The sequence below is a fragment of the Rhinopithecus roxellana genome, chromosome 1 (assembly GCF_007565055.1).
Source record: "Rhinopithecus roxellana isolate Shanxi Qingling chromosome 1, ASM756505v1, whole genome shotgun sequence".
Lineage (NCBI taxonomy): Eukaryota > Metazoa > Chordata > Mammalia > Primates > Cercopithecidae > Rhinopithecus > Rhinopithecus roxellana.
The window spans coordinates 162654198-162670842 of record NC_044549.1 but is presented as its reverse complement, the minus strand read 5'-3'; positions in this window follow the sequence as shown (position 1 = coordinate 162670842).

Genomic DNA, 16645 nt, shown 5'->3' with positions numbered 1-16645 from the left:
TTAATCTATGCTAATAATTCCCGTTACTAAGTGTCCAGCCTTATCTTTTTTTCTGAACTCCAGTAATCATATCCAGACCTTCAAGTGGCATGCACTTTTTCATAAACCATAGGCATATCAAAATTAGTTGATTAATCTGAAGTATCTTCCGCTCTAAAAACTTACACAATGTTCCAGAGTTCGGTGAAAGGTGTTATTCATCTGTTCATAATATCAAGTAAAAAATACGAATGATAGCTGTGTTAGTCAGTGTGTCTCTAGCTTCCGTTAAAAAGATACAACTCAAAGCCAAGTGCAGTGGCTCATACCTGTAATCCAAGCACTTTGGGAGGCTGAGGTGGGTGTACCACATAAGATCAGGGGTTCAAGACCACTCTGAACAACATGGTGAAACCCTGTCTCTACTGAAAATACAAAAATTTGCCAGGCATGGTGGTACATGCCTGTAATCCCAACTACACGGGAGGATGAGGAAAGAGAATCACTTGAACCTGAGAGGCAGAGGTTGCAGCGAGCCAAGACTGCACCACTGCACTCCAGCCTGGTGACAGAGTGAGACTCCAGCCTGGGTGGCAGAGTGAGACTCCATCTCCAAAAAAAAAAAAAAAAAAAAAAAAAAAAAAAAAAAAAAAAAAAAAAAAAAAAACAGAAAAAACCACCTCAAAATCAGTGTGTGCAAACACACACACACACACCCCTCCGTTTATTTCTCATTGACATTTGAGTCCAATGTGGATCAGTGGGGTGGGGTGTGTACCCATATAATCATTCAGGGATGCAAGATACTTTAATTTAGTGAATCTGCCATCTTCAAAATGTGGTACCAAGTCATTTTGACATCATCCGCCTCAGTAACTGGGAGATCAGAGAGCTTGGAAAAGACATGTACTTTAACTCTTACCCACAAATCATTTATGTTCATATTCCATTGGCAAAAGTGTTTCATGTAGCTTCACCCAACTGCAAGGTATATAAAATAAATATAAATTAACTTTATTCAGAGAGAAAATGGCTTGATGATCATCTAGCTAATGTTCACTGTACCATCTTTCTCTCCCTCTTCCTTAACTCTTGTTTAATCACTTACTTAGTCTTGCTTATTATTCTTCTTGAACACCCTATAGTGCTATTTCCTATTCTACATTGCCAGTTTTTATTTAAGATTCTCAGATTTCTTACCATGCTTTTGCAGTTGCCCATGCTTTTCACGGATCTTTCAAATAAGTGAAATGATCAGATGCTGGTCTTTTTTTTTTTCTTCAACTTTAAGTTCTGGGGTGCAGTGTGTACAGGTTTGTTACACAGCTAAACATATGCCATGGTAGTTTGCAGCACAAATCAACCCATCACCTGGATATTAAGTGCAGCATCCATTAATTAATCTTCTGGTGCTCTTCCTCAGTGTGTGTTTTTCCCCCCCTCTGTCCATGTATTCTCAGCGTTCAGCTCTCACTTATAAGTGAGAACATGCAGTATTTGGTTTTCTGTTCCTGGGTTAGTTTGCTAACAATGATAGCCTCAAGCTCCATCCATGTTCCTGCGAAGAACATGATCTTGTTCTTTTTATGGCTGCGAAGTATTCCATGGTGTGTATGTACTACATTTTCTTAATCCAGTCTATCACTGATGGACATTTAGGTTGATTCCATGGCTTTGCTATTGTGAATAGCTGTGACGCACATACCTGTACTTTTATCTTTAAGTCTGAATGATTTATATTCTTTTGTGTATATACACAGTAATTGAATTGCTGAGTCAAATAGTAATTCTGTTTCAGGAATCACCACAGTGTTTTCCACAATGGTTGAGGTAATTTACATTCCTACCAACAGTGTATAAGCATTCCCTTTCCTCTGCATCCTTGCCAGCATCTCTTATTTTTTAACATTTTAATAATAGCCATTCTGATAGTGTGAGATGGTATCTCATAGTGGTTTTGATTTGTATTTCTATAGTGATCAGAGATACTGAGTTTCTTTTCATATACTTTTTGGCCACATGTATGTCTTCTTTTGAAAAGTATTCATGTCCTTTACCCACTTTTTAATGGGGTTGTTTTTTTCTTATTAATTTATGTTCCTGATAAATGTTGGCTATTAGGCCTTTGTAAAATGCATAGTTTTTGCATATTTTCTCCCATTCTGTAGGTTGTCTGTTTACTCTTTTGCTAGTTTCTTTTGCTGTACAGAAGCTCTTGAGTTGTGTTAGATCCCATTTGTCAATATTTGCTCTTGTTGTTATTGCTTTTGGTGTCTTTGAAATAAAACATTTGCAGTTCCTACGTCCAGAATGGTATTTTCTAGGTTGTCTTCCAGAATTTTTATAATTTGGGGTTTTACATTTAAGTCTTTAAACATCTTGAGTTGATTATTGTATATGGTGTAAGGAAGGGGTCTAGTTTCAATCTTCCGCATTTGGCAGCCTGTGTTTTAATCCCAGTTATGACTCTTCACTATTCCACTTCAACCTAGTGACTAACATTTCTGAAGCACTATTCTTTCATCTGTTGAGTAAAGACCATCATAGACAAAAGACAGGACTCTAGCAATGATTAGAAACAATATAATAAAAGTATCTGACACATGATAGTCACTCAAATCATATTTTAAGTATTTAGGAAGTGGGAATGAAAACACTGTAAAGGAGTATATGGTAAATGTAAGGAATAATAAGAAGCACAGATTAGGAGGATCAGTTGTCGTGTACTGTAAATGAAAGAAAAAATATGCATAAATTGCTTTAATTCCTATTTCTCTTTTAGGCAAAGTTCCATTTGTATTTTAAAATGAGTTGTTTATATAATAATAGCCTCAAGAATGTAGAAGGGGAGAGAGAAATGTCTACTTCTCAAATTTGAAAGAGAGCATTACTTAATACCATGCCTTCATTGTACCAAGAAATGTTCCAAGAAGGAAATGGATTCTTTAGTTTGGAGAAATCACTGAAGATCTTCCCTGAAGTTATTCTGGGGAAATGTGGCAGATAAATGAGTGCTAAGAGACAATGAGGTTTTTTTTTCAGACCGAAAAGACTAAGGTACAGAACATAGGGACACTTCATTATTTAAAAGGTCGCAGAAGGAACTCAATTCCCGTAACTTCTAATTTGAATTCCGTAGAGTGTACAGGGTAATATTAAAGATGATCAAAGAATAAGCCCAGAAGTAAAGACTCAGGAATAAACCTTCCCCTCAAACTGTAAGTGTTCTCTCACTAATGATAATGAGATAAAAAGAGTGAAAAGAGGTGATATAAACTGTTTAATCCAGTCCTCAGTTATGTAGATAAAGCAAATCTGTTGTATAAGTCACTGATTCCAGTGTCTTTCTTTTAAAAAAATGAAATATGAAGGACCTTCTCCCCATTCCTAAATATGTCTAGCTTTGTAACAATTATAACCTTAATCCAAAATAATTGATTTTTATCATGGTTACTCTGAAACTGTTTTAATCATGATTAAGTCCTTCATTGCTTTATTTCTCTCTCTTTCCCTTAGCTGAACTGTGCTAACTCTACCCAAGTATCCTGAACAACTTCTCTTCCTGTCTGCCTCTTACTGTTAGGACAGCATTTGATATCCAGTTGTTATAGCTAATGATTAACATTAAATAGAGCATTAGCCAGAGAGGACATTGAAAACTCAGTTGAACATTAGACAGGCCATTTAAATCCTAGAAAACCAAAGATGGAAATTACTCTCTAATCCTTAAGTGCACACTTCATGATCTGAGCTGATTTGTAAAGCCAAATATATTTATTTATTTATTTATTTATTTTATATATTTTTATATATTTATATTTATAATTATATATTTACATATTTATAGTTTTTATATTTATATTTATATATGTATATATATACACACATACATACATTCATACATATGAAGAATTTTCAAAGGAAGAGATATTCACAACAAATTAGGAGTCTCTTGGCCATGAGAATAATATATACAATGAGTCCCTTATTTGATCATCTGTATCCAAATCTCAAATTTTTCTGCTGTTGATTTCTAATGTAACTTTATTACGGTCAGAAAACATACTTTATATAATTATTTTATTTCAGATTGCTTTAAATTTTTTGAGACTTCCTTCATGGCCTAGCATATGTACTGTCCTGCAGAATGTTCCATGTGCACTTGAAAGAATGAGCCACTGACCATATCTTCTCTCACACAGAAGAATAAGTATTTTGTTATTGTTTGGTGGAGTGTTCTATAGATATCTGATATGGTTTGGCTGTGTCTCCATCCAAATCTCATTTGAGTGTTAGCTCCCATAATTCCTACATGTTGTGGGAGGGAACTGGTGGGAGATAATTGAACCATGGGGGCAGTTTCTCCCATACTGTTCTGGGGGAATAAGTGGTGGCGAATAAGTCTCAAGAGATCTGATGGTTTATAAGTGGTTTCCCTTTTCCCTTGGCTCTCATTCTCTCTCTCTCCTGATGCCATGTAAGATCTTCCTTGCTATTCCACCATGATTGTGAGGCCTCCCCAGCTACGTGTAACTGTGAGTCCATTAAACCTCTTTTTCTTTATAAATTATCCAGTCTTGAGTATTTCTTTATCAGCAACATGAAAATGGACAAATAGAGTAAATTGCTACCAGGAGTGGGGCACTGCTGTAAAGATACCTGAACATGTGGAAGTGGCTTTGGAATGGGGGTTGGATTTTTTTGTATTTTTAGTAGAGAGAGGGTTTCTCCATGTTAGTCAGGCTGGTCTTGAACTCCTGACCTCAGATGATTCGCCCACCTTGGCCATCCAAAGTGTTGTGATTACAGGTGTGAGCCACCACGCCTGGCCTCAAAACATTTTTAAAACAAAATAATTATATAAAGTATGTTTTCTGACCATAATAAAGTTACATTAGAAATCAACAGCAGAAAAATTTGAGATTTGGATACGGATGATCAAATAAGGAACTCAATACAAGAGGCTGAAACAGTTTGGAGGGCTCAGAAGAAGACAGGAAATGTGGTAAAGTTTGGAACTTCCTACAGACTTGTTGAATGGCTTTGACCAAAATTCTGGTAATGATATGGACAATGGAATCCAGGCTGAGATGGCCTCAGATGGAGATGAGGAACTTGTTGGGAACTTGAGTAAAGGTGGTTCTTGCTATGTTTTATCAAAAAGACTGGTGGCATTTTGCCCCTTCCCTAGAGATTTGTGGAACTTTGAACTTGAGGGAGATAATTTAGGGTATCTGGCAGAATAAATTTCTAAGCAGCAATGCATTCAAGAAATGCCAAGGGTGCTGTTAAAACCATTCAGTTCTAAAAGGGAAACAGGCCGGGTGTGGTGGTTCATGCCTGTAATCCCAACACTTTGGGAGGCTGAGGTAGGTGAATCATCTGAGGTCAGGAGTTCAAGACCAGCCTGACCTGTCTCTACTAAAAATACAAAAAATTAGCTGGGTATGGTGGTGCATGCCTGTAATCCCAGCTACTCAGGAGGCTGAGGCAGAAGAATCACTTGAACCCAGGAGGCAGAGGTTGTAATGAGCCGAGGTTGTGCTGAGCCAAGGTTGTGCCATTGCACTCCAGCCTGGGCAACAAGAGCAAAACTCTGTCTCAAAAAATAAATAAATAAATAAATAAATAAATAAATAAGGGAAACAGAGCATAAAAATTTGGAAAATTTGCAGCCAGATGATGCAGTGGGAAAGAAAAATCTATTTTCTGAGAAGAAATTCAAGCCAGCTACAGAAATTTGCATAAGTAACAAGGAACCAAATGTTGATTACCAAGACAATAGGGAAAATGTCTCCAGGGCATCTCAAAGACCTTTGTGGCAGCCCCTCCCATCACAGGCCTAGAGGTTTAAGAGGAAAAAATGGTTTCATGGGGAGGACCCAGGGACCCCTGCTGTGTGCAGACTAGGAACTTGGTGCCCTCCATTCACAGCCATGGCTCAAAGGGGCCAATGTAGAGCTCAGGCCATAGCTTCAGATGATGCAAGTCCCAAGCCTTGGTGGCTTACAAGTGGTTTTGGTCCTATGCAGGTACACAGAAGTAAAGAATTGAGATTTGGGAACTTCCACCTAGATTTCAGAGGATGTATGGAAACACCTGGATCTTCAAGCAGAGGTGTGCTGCAGGGGTGGAGCCCTCATGGACAACCACTGCTAGGGCAGTGCAGAAGGGGAAATAGAGGGTGTGAGTCCCCAAAACAAAGTCCCCACTGGGGCACTACCTAATGGAGCTGTGAGAAGAGGGCCACCATCCTCCAGACCCCAGAATGCTAGATCCACTGACAGATTGCACAGTGAACCTGGAAAAGCCAGACACTCAACAGCAGCCTGTGAAAGCAGCCAGGAGTGGGGCTGTGCCTTGCAAGGCCATAGGGGTGGAGCTGCCCAAGACCATGGGAACTACCTCTTGCATCAGTGTCACCTGGATATGAGACATGGAGTCAGAGGAGATCATTTTGGAGCTGTAAGATTTGATTGCCCTGCTGGGTTTCGGATTTGCATGGTGCCTTTATTCCCTTCATTTTGGCCAATTTCTCCCATTTAAAATGGATGTATTTACCCAATGCCTATACCCCATTGTATCTAGGAAGTAACTAACTTGCTTTTGATTTTACAGGCTTATAGGCAGAAGGGACTTACCTTGTATCTGATGAGACTTTGGACTGTGGACTTTTAGCATTACAGCTGAAATGAGTTAAGCCTTTGAGGGACTGTAGGGAAGGCATGATTGGTTTTGAAGGCAGCTATCCTCACCACTATACCACCAACACCCACCCAGCATGATTGGTTTTGAAATGTGAGGACATGAGATTTGGGAGGAGCCAGGGGTGGAATAATATGGTTTAGTTGTGTTGTGTCCCCATCCAAATGTTATCTTGAATTTTAGCTCCCATAATTCCCACATGTTGTGGAAGGGATCCAGTGGGAGATCATTGAATCATGGGGGTAGTTTCTCCCATACTGTTCTCGTGGTAGTGACTAAGTCTCAAGAGATCTGGTGATTTTATAAGGTGGCTTCCCCTTTCCCTTTGCTCTCATTCACTCTCACCTGCCACCATGTAAAACATGCCTTTTACCTTCCACCATGATTGTGAGGCCTCTCCAGCCATGTGGAACAATGAGTCCATGAAACCTCTTTTTCTTTATAAATTATCCAGTCTCACATATGTCTTTACCAGCAGCATGAAGACAGACTAATACAATATCTGTTAGGTCTAGTTGATTTATAGAGCTATTCAAGTTTTCTATTTCCCTGTTGAATATTTTTTTAGATTGCTTGCAAAATACTTACTTTTTTTAACCTTTATTTTACGTTCATGGATACATGTGCAGGTACGTGTCATGGAGGTTTGTTGTGCAGACTATTACATCACCCAGGTAGCTAGTGATCACTCAGCCTAGTACCCGTTACTTATTTTTTCTGATCCTCTCTCTCCTTCCACCCTTCACCCTCAAGTAGGCCTTAGTGTCTGTTGTTTCCCTCTTTGTGTCCATGTGTTCTCATCATTTAGCTCCCACTTACAAGTGAGAACATGCAGTATCTGCTTTTCTGTTCCCGTGTTAGTTTGCTAAGGATGATAGACTTCAGTGCCATCCATGTTCCTGCAAATAATATGATGCCATTCTCTTTTATGGCTGCATGGTATTCCATGGTGTATAATTACCACATTTTCTTTCTCCAGTCAACCACTGGTGGGCATTCAGGTTGATTCAATGTCTTTGCTATTATGATCAGTGTTGCAATGAACATACATGTGCATGTGTCTTTATAGTAGAATTATTTACATTTTGGGGGGTATATAGCCATAATGGGATTGTTAGGTCAAATGGTATTTCTGATTCTAGATCTTTGAGGAATTGCCACACTGTCTTCCACGTTGGTTGCTCTAATTTACATTCCATCAATAGTGTTTAAGCACTCCCTTTTCTCTGCAACCTTGCCAGCATCTGGTATTTTTTGATTTTTTAATAATGGTCCTTCTGACTGGTATGAGATGGTATCTCATTGTGACTTTAATTTGCATTTCTCTAATGATCAGTGCTACTGAGCTTTCTTCCATATGCTTGTTAAAAGTGGGCAAAGGACATAAACAGACACTTTTCAAAAAAAGATATATATCCCTGTTAAATGTTTCCTAATTATTCTACCTATTTTTGAAAGTGAAGTACTGAAATCTCCAGCTATTATTATTAAATTTTCTTTTCCTTCCCTCAATTCTTTCAGGTTTTGTGCCTTATATTTGGGGCTCTATTTTTAGCTGCATGGATGTTTATAATTTTCATATCTATCTTTTTGCTTGATCCTTTTATCATCCTAAATTTCCCTTTTTCTTCTAATACTATTTTTGTCTTAAAGTTGATTTTTTCTGACGTTAGCATAGTGATTCCCATTCTCTCTAGGTTGCTGTTTTCATGGTATATCTTTTTTCAGGCTTTTAATATCAACCCATTTGTGTCTTTGAATATAATGTGTGTCTGTTATAAGAAGCATAATTTGGATCATGTTTTTGTATCCATCTTGCCAGTTTCTACATTTTGATGGAATATTTGATCACTTTACATTTAATATAATTACTTATAAGATAGTATATATATCTGCCATTTTGCTATTTATTCTCTATATATCTTTGTTCCTCTATCCCTAAATTTTCATCCACTTCTCTGTTAAATAGATACTTTCTAGAATCTTATTTTAATGTCCTTACTTTTTCTTGTAATATATATTTTTAGTTATTAGCAGTTTCCCTGGGCATAACAATTAGCATCTTTTAAGACAATGTGGTTTAGATGAACACTACCTCATTTCAAGTGTATACAAAAATTTGGTTCAATGTATTGATAAACTGTTAGTTTCCAGGTAAAGTCTTAACACGTTTTTTTATACCTAGGCATATGATATATGTATTTCTAAAACTGTGTAGATGACTTTGTTAAAATTCACCCACAAATTAGAGCCACTGATCTCATCTAAGCAAATGATTAATTTTATACCTAGAAGGGTAGAGGCCATATAGAGGAATTTATTCCCCCAATCCTTACATGCTGTTAAAATCAGTGCCAGGACATCTTTAGGCCAGTGCCCTTTCAATCTTAAGGCATAATAGTTTTTTCTTTTGGGTATCTTCGCTCCAGAATTCATTTTTAGAGAGATGCATCATTGATGATCTCAAAATTCTATTGACTGGGACACTCAAGAGATTTAAATGAGTCTCTAACTCTCCATGGGTTAATTTCTTTGTTTAAACAGTATCTGAGTCACTATGAACAGCAGGATCTAATCTGCAAGGAATCACAATTTTTAATTTTTATTTTTTTCTGTTCAGTCAATATACAAATCCAAGCATCAAAATACACATAGCAAAAGAAAACATTAAACTGAAAATTTGAGCCCCCTCATCTCCCACATCTCCTCAGGCAGGGCAGGTCACTAACTAATCACCTACTTTATTCCCAACTCTTCAATCACTTACTGTGTATTCATACTTGTCATTACTCCCCTATTTTAACTGCAAAATATAAAAGTAGTATTGAAATGGTAGGACACTACCCTAGAAATAAAAAGAGGGAAACCTCTCCCATGCAGACACCAGAGAAGTTATTAGTATAAATGGACTCACTTGACTGCAGAAAGCACATTTAGCACAGAGGGCTCTTCACCTGAGGGCTATTCGCACCCTAGGGATAAAACCACTAAGGTTCTGGGCACTTGATAATAGAATGAAATCCAAAAATACTAGCTCTTGTCCTATTACATGGTTTTACCAATTCATCCAGGGGCAAAGCTTTTGTTCTCTGGATGATATGTGAACTTGATAGGCAACTGTGTATCCGTATGGTCTGTTCCTGTTACATTGGCTTGGAGCCCAGCCCTGTACAAAATATCACTGATGAAAAACACTTAGTATCCCTGTTTTCATCTCTAGAATACTGAAAGGTGTCCATATTTTTATCAGTCAGCTTATGTCCAGTTATGTGATAATAAATGATACATAAAGTAGTAATTGTAACAAAGGGTTATTTTCTTCCACATTAAATATTAATTAGGGATGTGTTCCAACCTGTTTAATGCCACTTTAATTCAGTGACTCAGAAGAAATTCTATTTTCAAACACTGTTGTTCTCATGACAGAGGGAAAAGATATCGTGGCGAAGTATACACTGACCACTAAAGCTTCCTCTTATAAGTTACACATGCCACTAGTGCTTATAATTCATTGGACGAAACGAGCCATTATTCAAGTTTGATGGCAATGGGGCAAAGGTATATACAGTCCTTTTGCAAAGATTGGTATCATATTCAGGGAACTCACTGGAGAGACATACAATGGAGGTACAAGATATAGCATGAAAATGAATGCAATCTACTGCAATATTCATTAAGAGATATCTTTTTTTTAGGAAATCAAAGCTCTAAAGCTAACAAATAGAACTTTTAGAAATAAAAGTTCTATTACATTACATTTGCAGTGTTCAATATTGTAGCAACAAGCCACATATGGCTAGTGTACACATTAAACATGGCTAGTGAACTGAGACACTGAATTTTTTGTTTTATATAATTTAAATTTAAATTTACTATATTGGACAACTCTACTCAAAGGTTTGAACGTAGAGGAAAAGAAAAGATAACTACTAGGTCCTAAATAAAATAATCATGATAGTGATGCTTGAGAAAGAATAGAATGGGGGAAGTAGTGGGAAATCACCCAATAAAATATCTGCATGGGTGATAAGAGTTTAGTGACAAAGCAGAACTTACTCTTGACAAATACCTCCATAAAAATAGCTGGTTGCTTAAAAAAATATTTTTAAAATGTTGATGTGACATTGCAGAATGTTAACGTGACCCTGTAAAACATTTTTAAATAATGAAAAATGATTATGTGCTTCTGGAGTGAATACAAAGAACATTTCTCCCCAAAAGCAAGAACAAGGTCTGTGTTTGGAAATTTCTAATGACTACCTAGAATGACAAAACAGATTTCTCAGCTTTCAAGAGTTAGCATGGCCCTATGACTTTACCAGTCTGGAGGCTGCATGTATGCCTCTGTAGAAACAGGCTTCCCAATTGACATTCATTGCACACAAAGTGAGCGTAAGTGTAAAAGCTTTTCTTTACTGTGGTGTATACACTACCATAAAGACTGTATTCTGAAGTTCTTCCTATTTTGCTTCTTTAGTAGAAACACAACACCAGGTGGGTGCGGTGGCTCATGTCTGTAATTCCAACACTTTGGGAGTCCAAGGTAGGCAGATCACCTGAGGTCAGGAGTGCAAGACCAGCCTGGCCAACATGGTAAAACCCCATCTGTGCTAAAAATACAAAAAAAAAAAAAAAAAATTAGTGTGGCATGGCAGCGTGCACCTGTAATTCCAGCTATGCTGGAGGCTGAGGCAGGAGAATTGCTTGAACTCAGGAGGTGGAGGCTGCAGTGAGCTGAGATCATGCCACTGCACTCCAGTCTGGGCAACAGAGTGAGACTCCCTATCAAAGAAAAAGGAAACAACACTGTCTCAGTCCTACTTCCAGCCTCAGTCCTTTCATTCCCAGGGCTCATCTTAGGCTCTGATAAAACCTGTAAGAAAACAGTTTTTAAGTGGAGTCCGAGCTTGTTTTACAGAAAAGGGTGATGGTTAAGGATGTGGCTCTCTGGTTTGAGCCCCGACTTTGCCACTTAAAGTTGTGTAACCTGGCACAAGTTGATAAACTTCTCTGAGTTGCACTTATTCCATCTGTCAAATACAAATAATAGCACCTACATAATTTCTTCTGAGGATCACATGAACTAATGAATGTGAAGTGCGTAACCCATTTTCCAGACACACCAACAGAAGTACTCAGTGAAGAGCAAGGTTATGATAATTCATTACAACTTCATTTTTTTTTTAATGGGACTTTGCAAAGCAGGGGCTAAATTCATCATAAATCTAAACCTTATGACTCCTAATATATTAGTGACACCTCACTGTGTCCCCATGAAATACTTATTTTATGTGTTTAGACTGAAAAGAATGCCAGACAGATCTGGATATTAATCCCAGCTCTAGCATTTCCTATCTGGGTGATAATGTGCATAGTGTCCTCAGTCTTTTATCTGTAAAATGGAGATACTCATGCCAACTTCCTGTGTGGGTAGGAGGATTAAATTGTTTCCCATGTATAAAGAAACTGTAGTGCCTGGAACAGATGTTCTATAAAACAGATTATTTTATTTGGGTTCTTACCCTATTGTTGTATTCAGTGAAAGAAATTCCAGATAGGCAAAAATATTAAATATTTAATTCCATAATCAACATCTCCTTTATTAATGACTTATAAAGGAGTTCAATTGAAACAGAAGTAAAAAGAGTATATCTTTATTGTATGGAGGGGAGCTCTACACAAGCCTAAGCATTTATTCCATTGGAGAAAAAAAAAAAAAAACATGCAAAGATTAATTGTTCATTACAGTTACGTAATAAAGAATAAAAAAAAAGAGGTTGCTTCATGTTGATGCCCTAGTCCTAATATAATTTGCAACTAACATAGCAATGCTGTTCTGGTTGCATAAAACTTAATCGTTTTGACAGCATCTTGAGAATTTTCTTTTTAAAACAAAAAGAGAGAGAGAGAGAGAGAAACAGATGGAGAAAAAGAGAAGACCTTAGAAATGATATTCATTTGGAGTACCACAACCATTCTATAAATCTTTTAGGGGGAACATGGGACCTTGACTGACATAGACTTTATTTGGCAGGCTAATGTGTTTGACCTAAGGTCAGTATTAATGAAATAACAATTTAGTATTTGAACATGAATAAAGTATACTTAAATTATGTAGCTTTTGGCAAGCTAATTTTTAGGGCTCTTTTAGTCATGGCCTTTTCATAGTAAGCATTGAAAATAGTAGGATTCACATCAGGAGTTATAACGTGTCATGGTGGTCCCTCCAAATTATTCAAGTTCATCATACCCTGTTGCATTGTTAGACCTGTTTCATGCAGGTCACATACTTTGAAATCTCTCCAGCAGATTTAATTGGAGTATGGTTTATTTATTTATTCATTTTGTTATTCAACTATGTATTAGAAAGCTCCTCTGGCCAGGCACAGTGGCTCACTCCTGTAATCCCAGTACTTTGGGAGGTCGAGGCGGGTGGATCACCTGAGGTTGGAAGTTCGAGACCAGCCTGACCAATATGGAGAAACCCCATGTCTACTAAAAATACAAAATTAACCGGTGTGGTGGTGCATGCCTGTAATCCCAGCTACTAGAGAGACTGAGGCAGGAGAATCACTCAAACCCCGGAAGTGGAGGTTGCAATGAGCCGAGATCGCACCATTGTACTCCAGCCTGGGCAACAAGAGTGAAACTCTGTCTCAAGAAAGGAAAGAAAGAAAGGAAGGGAAAGGCAAGGTGGAAGGAAGGAAGGACGGACAGAGGGAAGGGAGGGAAAGAAAGGAAGGAAAGAAAGAACAAAATTCTGGTCCTAAAAGGGTTTTAAGTATATGTGAATGTGTGTGTGATCTGTGTCTGTGGTGTCTATGTGTGTCTTGGAGTGGAGAGATACATTAGCAAATATGTCAAAAATTATTCCAATGTGAAAATAGTTAAATATGTTAATAAACAGTATGAACATTCATATATGTATAATGTATATAAGCTGACTATACCGCATACATTCTGACTATAAATTATAGTTAGCTCCCTATACATGGTAAGGCAGAAGGATAAGAAATATTTCAGCCCAAGAGAAAACCTTACAATCTGACTTTTGTGCAATCACAGCAGAGTCTGTAGGTATCTTGTTGTATAGTAAATACTCTAGCTTATTGTGTAGTAAATACAAGCCAGAGTTGAAGAACAAGCTTATTTTCTTGGTCATTTTCTTTCCATCTCCACTTGCTTCTACACTCAACTTTCCACAGCAGTTGCTTTCAAAAGAAAGAAGAGTCATTCTAAAATTAATAAAATGTGGAAAATAGGCATATTCATCTGTTAGGGCTGTCATAACAAAACAGACCGGGAGGTTTACACAACAGAAATGTATTTCTCACAGTTTTAGATGCTAGATGTCCAAGATCAGAATGAGAATGCTGTCCAGTTGGGTTTTGGTGAAGCCTCTCTTTCTTGCCTATAGACAGTCACCTTCTCTGTTTTCTCATTTGGCTTTTCCTCTGTGCATGCACAAAAGGAGAGACATCACTGGTATCTATTTCTCTTCTTGAAGGACACCAGTACTATCAGACTAGACCCTACCTTATGGCCTAATGTAACCTTAATGGCCTCATTAAAGGCCCTAAATTCAAATACAGTCACATTGAGGGTTAGGGCTTCAACATATGAAGGGTAGAGGCATGATTTAATCAATAACAATGGAGCTGTTAAAAAATGAAATTTTGAAATTGCATTGTGCATGGACCAGCAAAGAGCAGAATACTAACTGGGTGCTCATTTCAGACCCTGTAACCACTAAAGATGTTTGTCATCCTTAAACTAAAACATAACTTACTTTTTAAATAAGTTGTAAGTAATACCTTCCGTACCAGAATTCTGAAGGTAACATTTGCTTTCCATTACCATGGCTCACATTTGATTGTACTGGAAGGAAGTCAAGATTCACAGAACCCCCTTCTGTATAACTAAAATTAATATACAGTAAGAATAGGAGGGGCCCGTGTCACACAACATTAAATGATTCCAGTTAGAAGCAAATATTACGCTGAGTTCAATGTGTATATTTCAGAAGAAGGCTGGAAAAAGCAACCTTAATCCCCATATCGAGGGAACAGAATTCTTTTTGAAAATAGGGAAAGAAGAATTACTGAAAATCCCCTACCATTACTGTAAATTTATGAGATTCTCAAGGCCTAACCATCTCATGGTCCCTAGAGTAACCATATAAATGCAAAACTTTGTATAGTAAATATTATGAAGGGTGAAAAGCCAAAATGTCCTCACTGATAGAATTGAAAGTCTTGTAATTTGTTTGGAAATTCTTTAATTCAAGCAAAGAACCTGATTAGAAATGTATGCATAGTCCTAAGAATAAGCCATGGCAGCATTTTTTCTTTCCCATTAGAAAAGCCAGAAATTGGCTAACAATAACCAAAAAGGCATATAGATTATTTTAGTCAGCTCAGGTTACCATAACATAATTCCACACACTGGGTGGCTTAAATAACAGAAAGTTATTTCTCACAGTTATGGAGGCTGCAGGTTCATTATCAGTGTGCAAGCATGGTCCAATTCTTGTGAAGTGTCTCTTTCTGGTTTCTGTTAAGATGGCTGATTAGGTTTATAGTTCATACCCACACAAATTTCCTTATCAAAGAGTTGGTCAGTCACACACTTGAAGTTATCTTCCAAACATGCTTTCTCAACTTTTGTGATGTGGACAGGTTCAGAATTTTACAAATATTTTTTGACAATTCCTTCTTCAATTTGTTTTTCACTTCTCACGTTTTATTATAAACAATCTGAGGAATCCAGTCACTCCTTTAATACTTTGGTTAGAAATGTCCTCAGCTAAATATCCAATTGCATTGCTTGCAAGTTCTCTCTCTCTCAAAACTTTAGAACATGAATACAATTCAGCCAAGTTCCTTGCCATTTTATGAAAAGGGTTGCCTTTTCTTCATTGTCTAATAGCATGTTCCTCACACCTGTATAAGATATCACTAGAATGGGCTTTATTGTCCACATATGTATCATCATTCTTCCTACGTCTACTTATATATAAGATGTAAACTTTCTCTACAACTCCTCTCTTTTCTGAGCTCCCATCATAAATGTCCTTATTGTGTACGTTTCTATAATGCACCTCAAAACTACTCCAAGCTCTACCCATTACCTAGTTCCAAAGCTGCTTCCACATTTTTAGGTATTTGTTAAATAAGCACCCCACTTGTGGTACCAATTTCTGTGTTAGCTAAAACTGCTACAACAAAATACCATAGACTCCGCAACTTAAACAAAAGGCACTTATTTCTCACAGATTGGGACACTGGAATTTCAATATCGAGGTGGCACCAGATTTGGTTCTTGATAAGGGTCCTCTTCTTCGCTTGAAAACTGCTGCCTTCTCACTGTATTGTCACATGGCAGAGAGGGAAGAAGGGAGAGAGAGAGAGAGAATTTTTCTTCTTATAAGAAAACTAATCCCATCAAGGGGGCCCCACCATCATGATTTTATCTAAACCTAATTACCTCTCAAAGCCTCCCCCAAGATGATGATTTTGGGGTTAATACTTCAAAATATAGTTATTATAATTAAAATCATATGAGTTACATAGATATGATTTAAATATATATCAATATACATATATGAGTTAAAATATCAGTTTACTATAACTAGTGAGTTAAAATGTCATTTCCATTTTTATTCATTATTGAGATAACACAAATGTCAAAAGAGTTGATGCATATCAGTAAGAACCTGTATTTGTTTGCTTAATAGCATATTAACTCAATAAATTTGTAAGCAAATTTTAATGACAACTGAAATGTTAGGAATATCTTCTTATATAATAATTACAACATGAAAGATAGGATGCTCACTGTTAAGGTAATTCTTTAATAGAATTAGATATTCTAGTATTTCTGCTAGAATATCAAACATTATTCATTTTTCAATACTTTCACATTTTCCTCTAAATTCATCATAATATACATATATCCACCT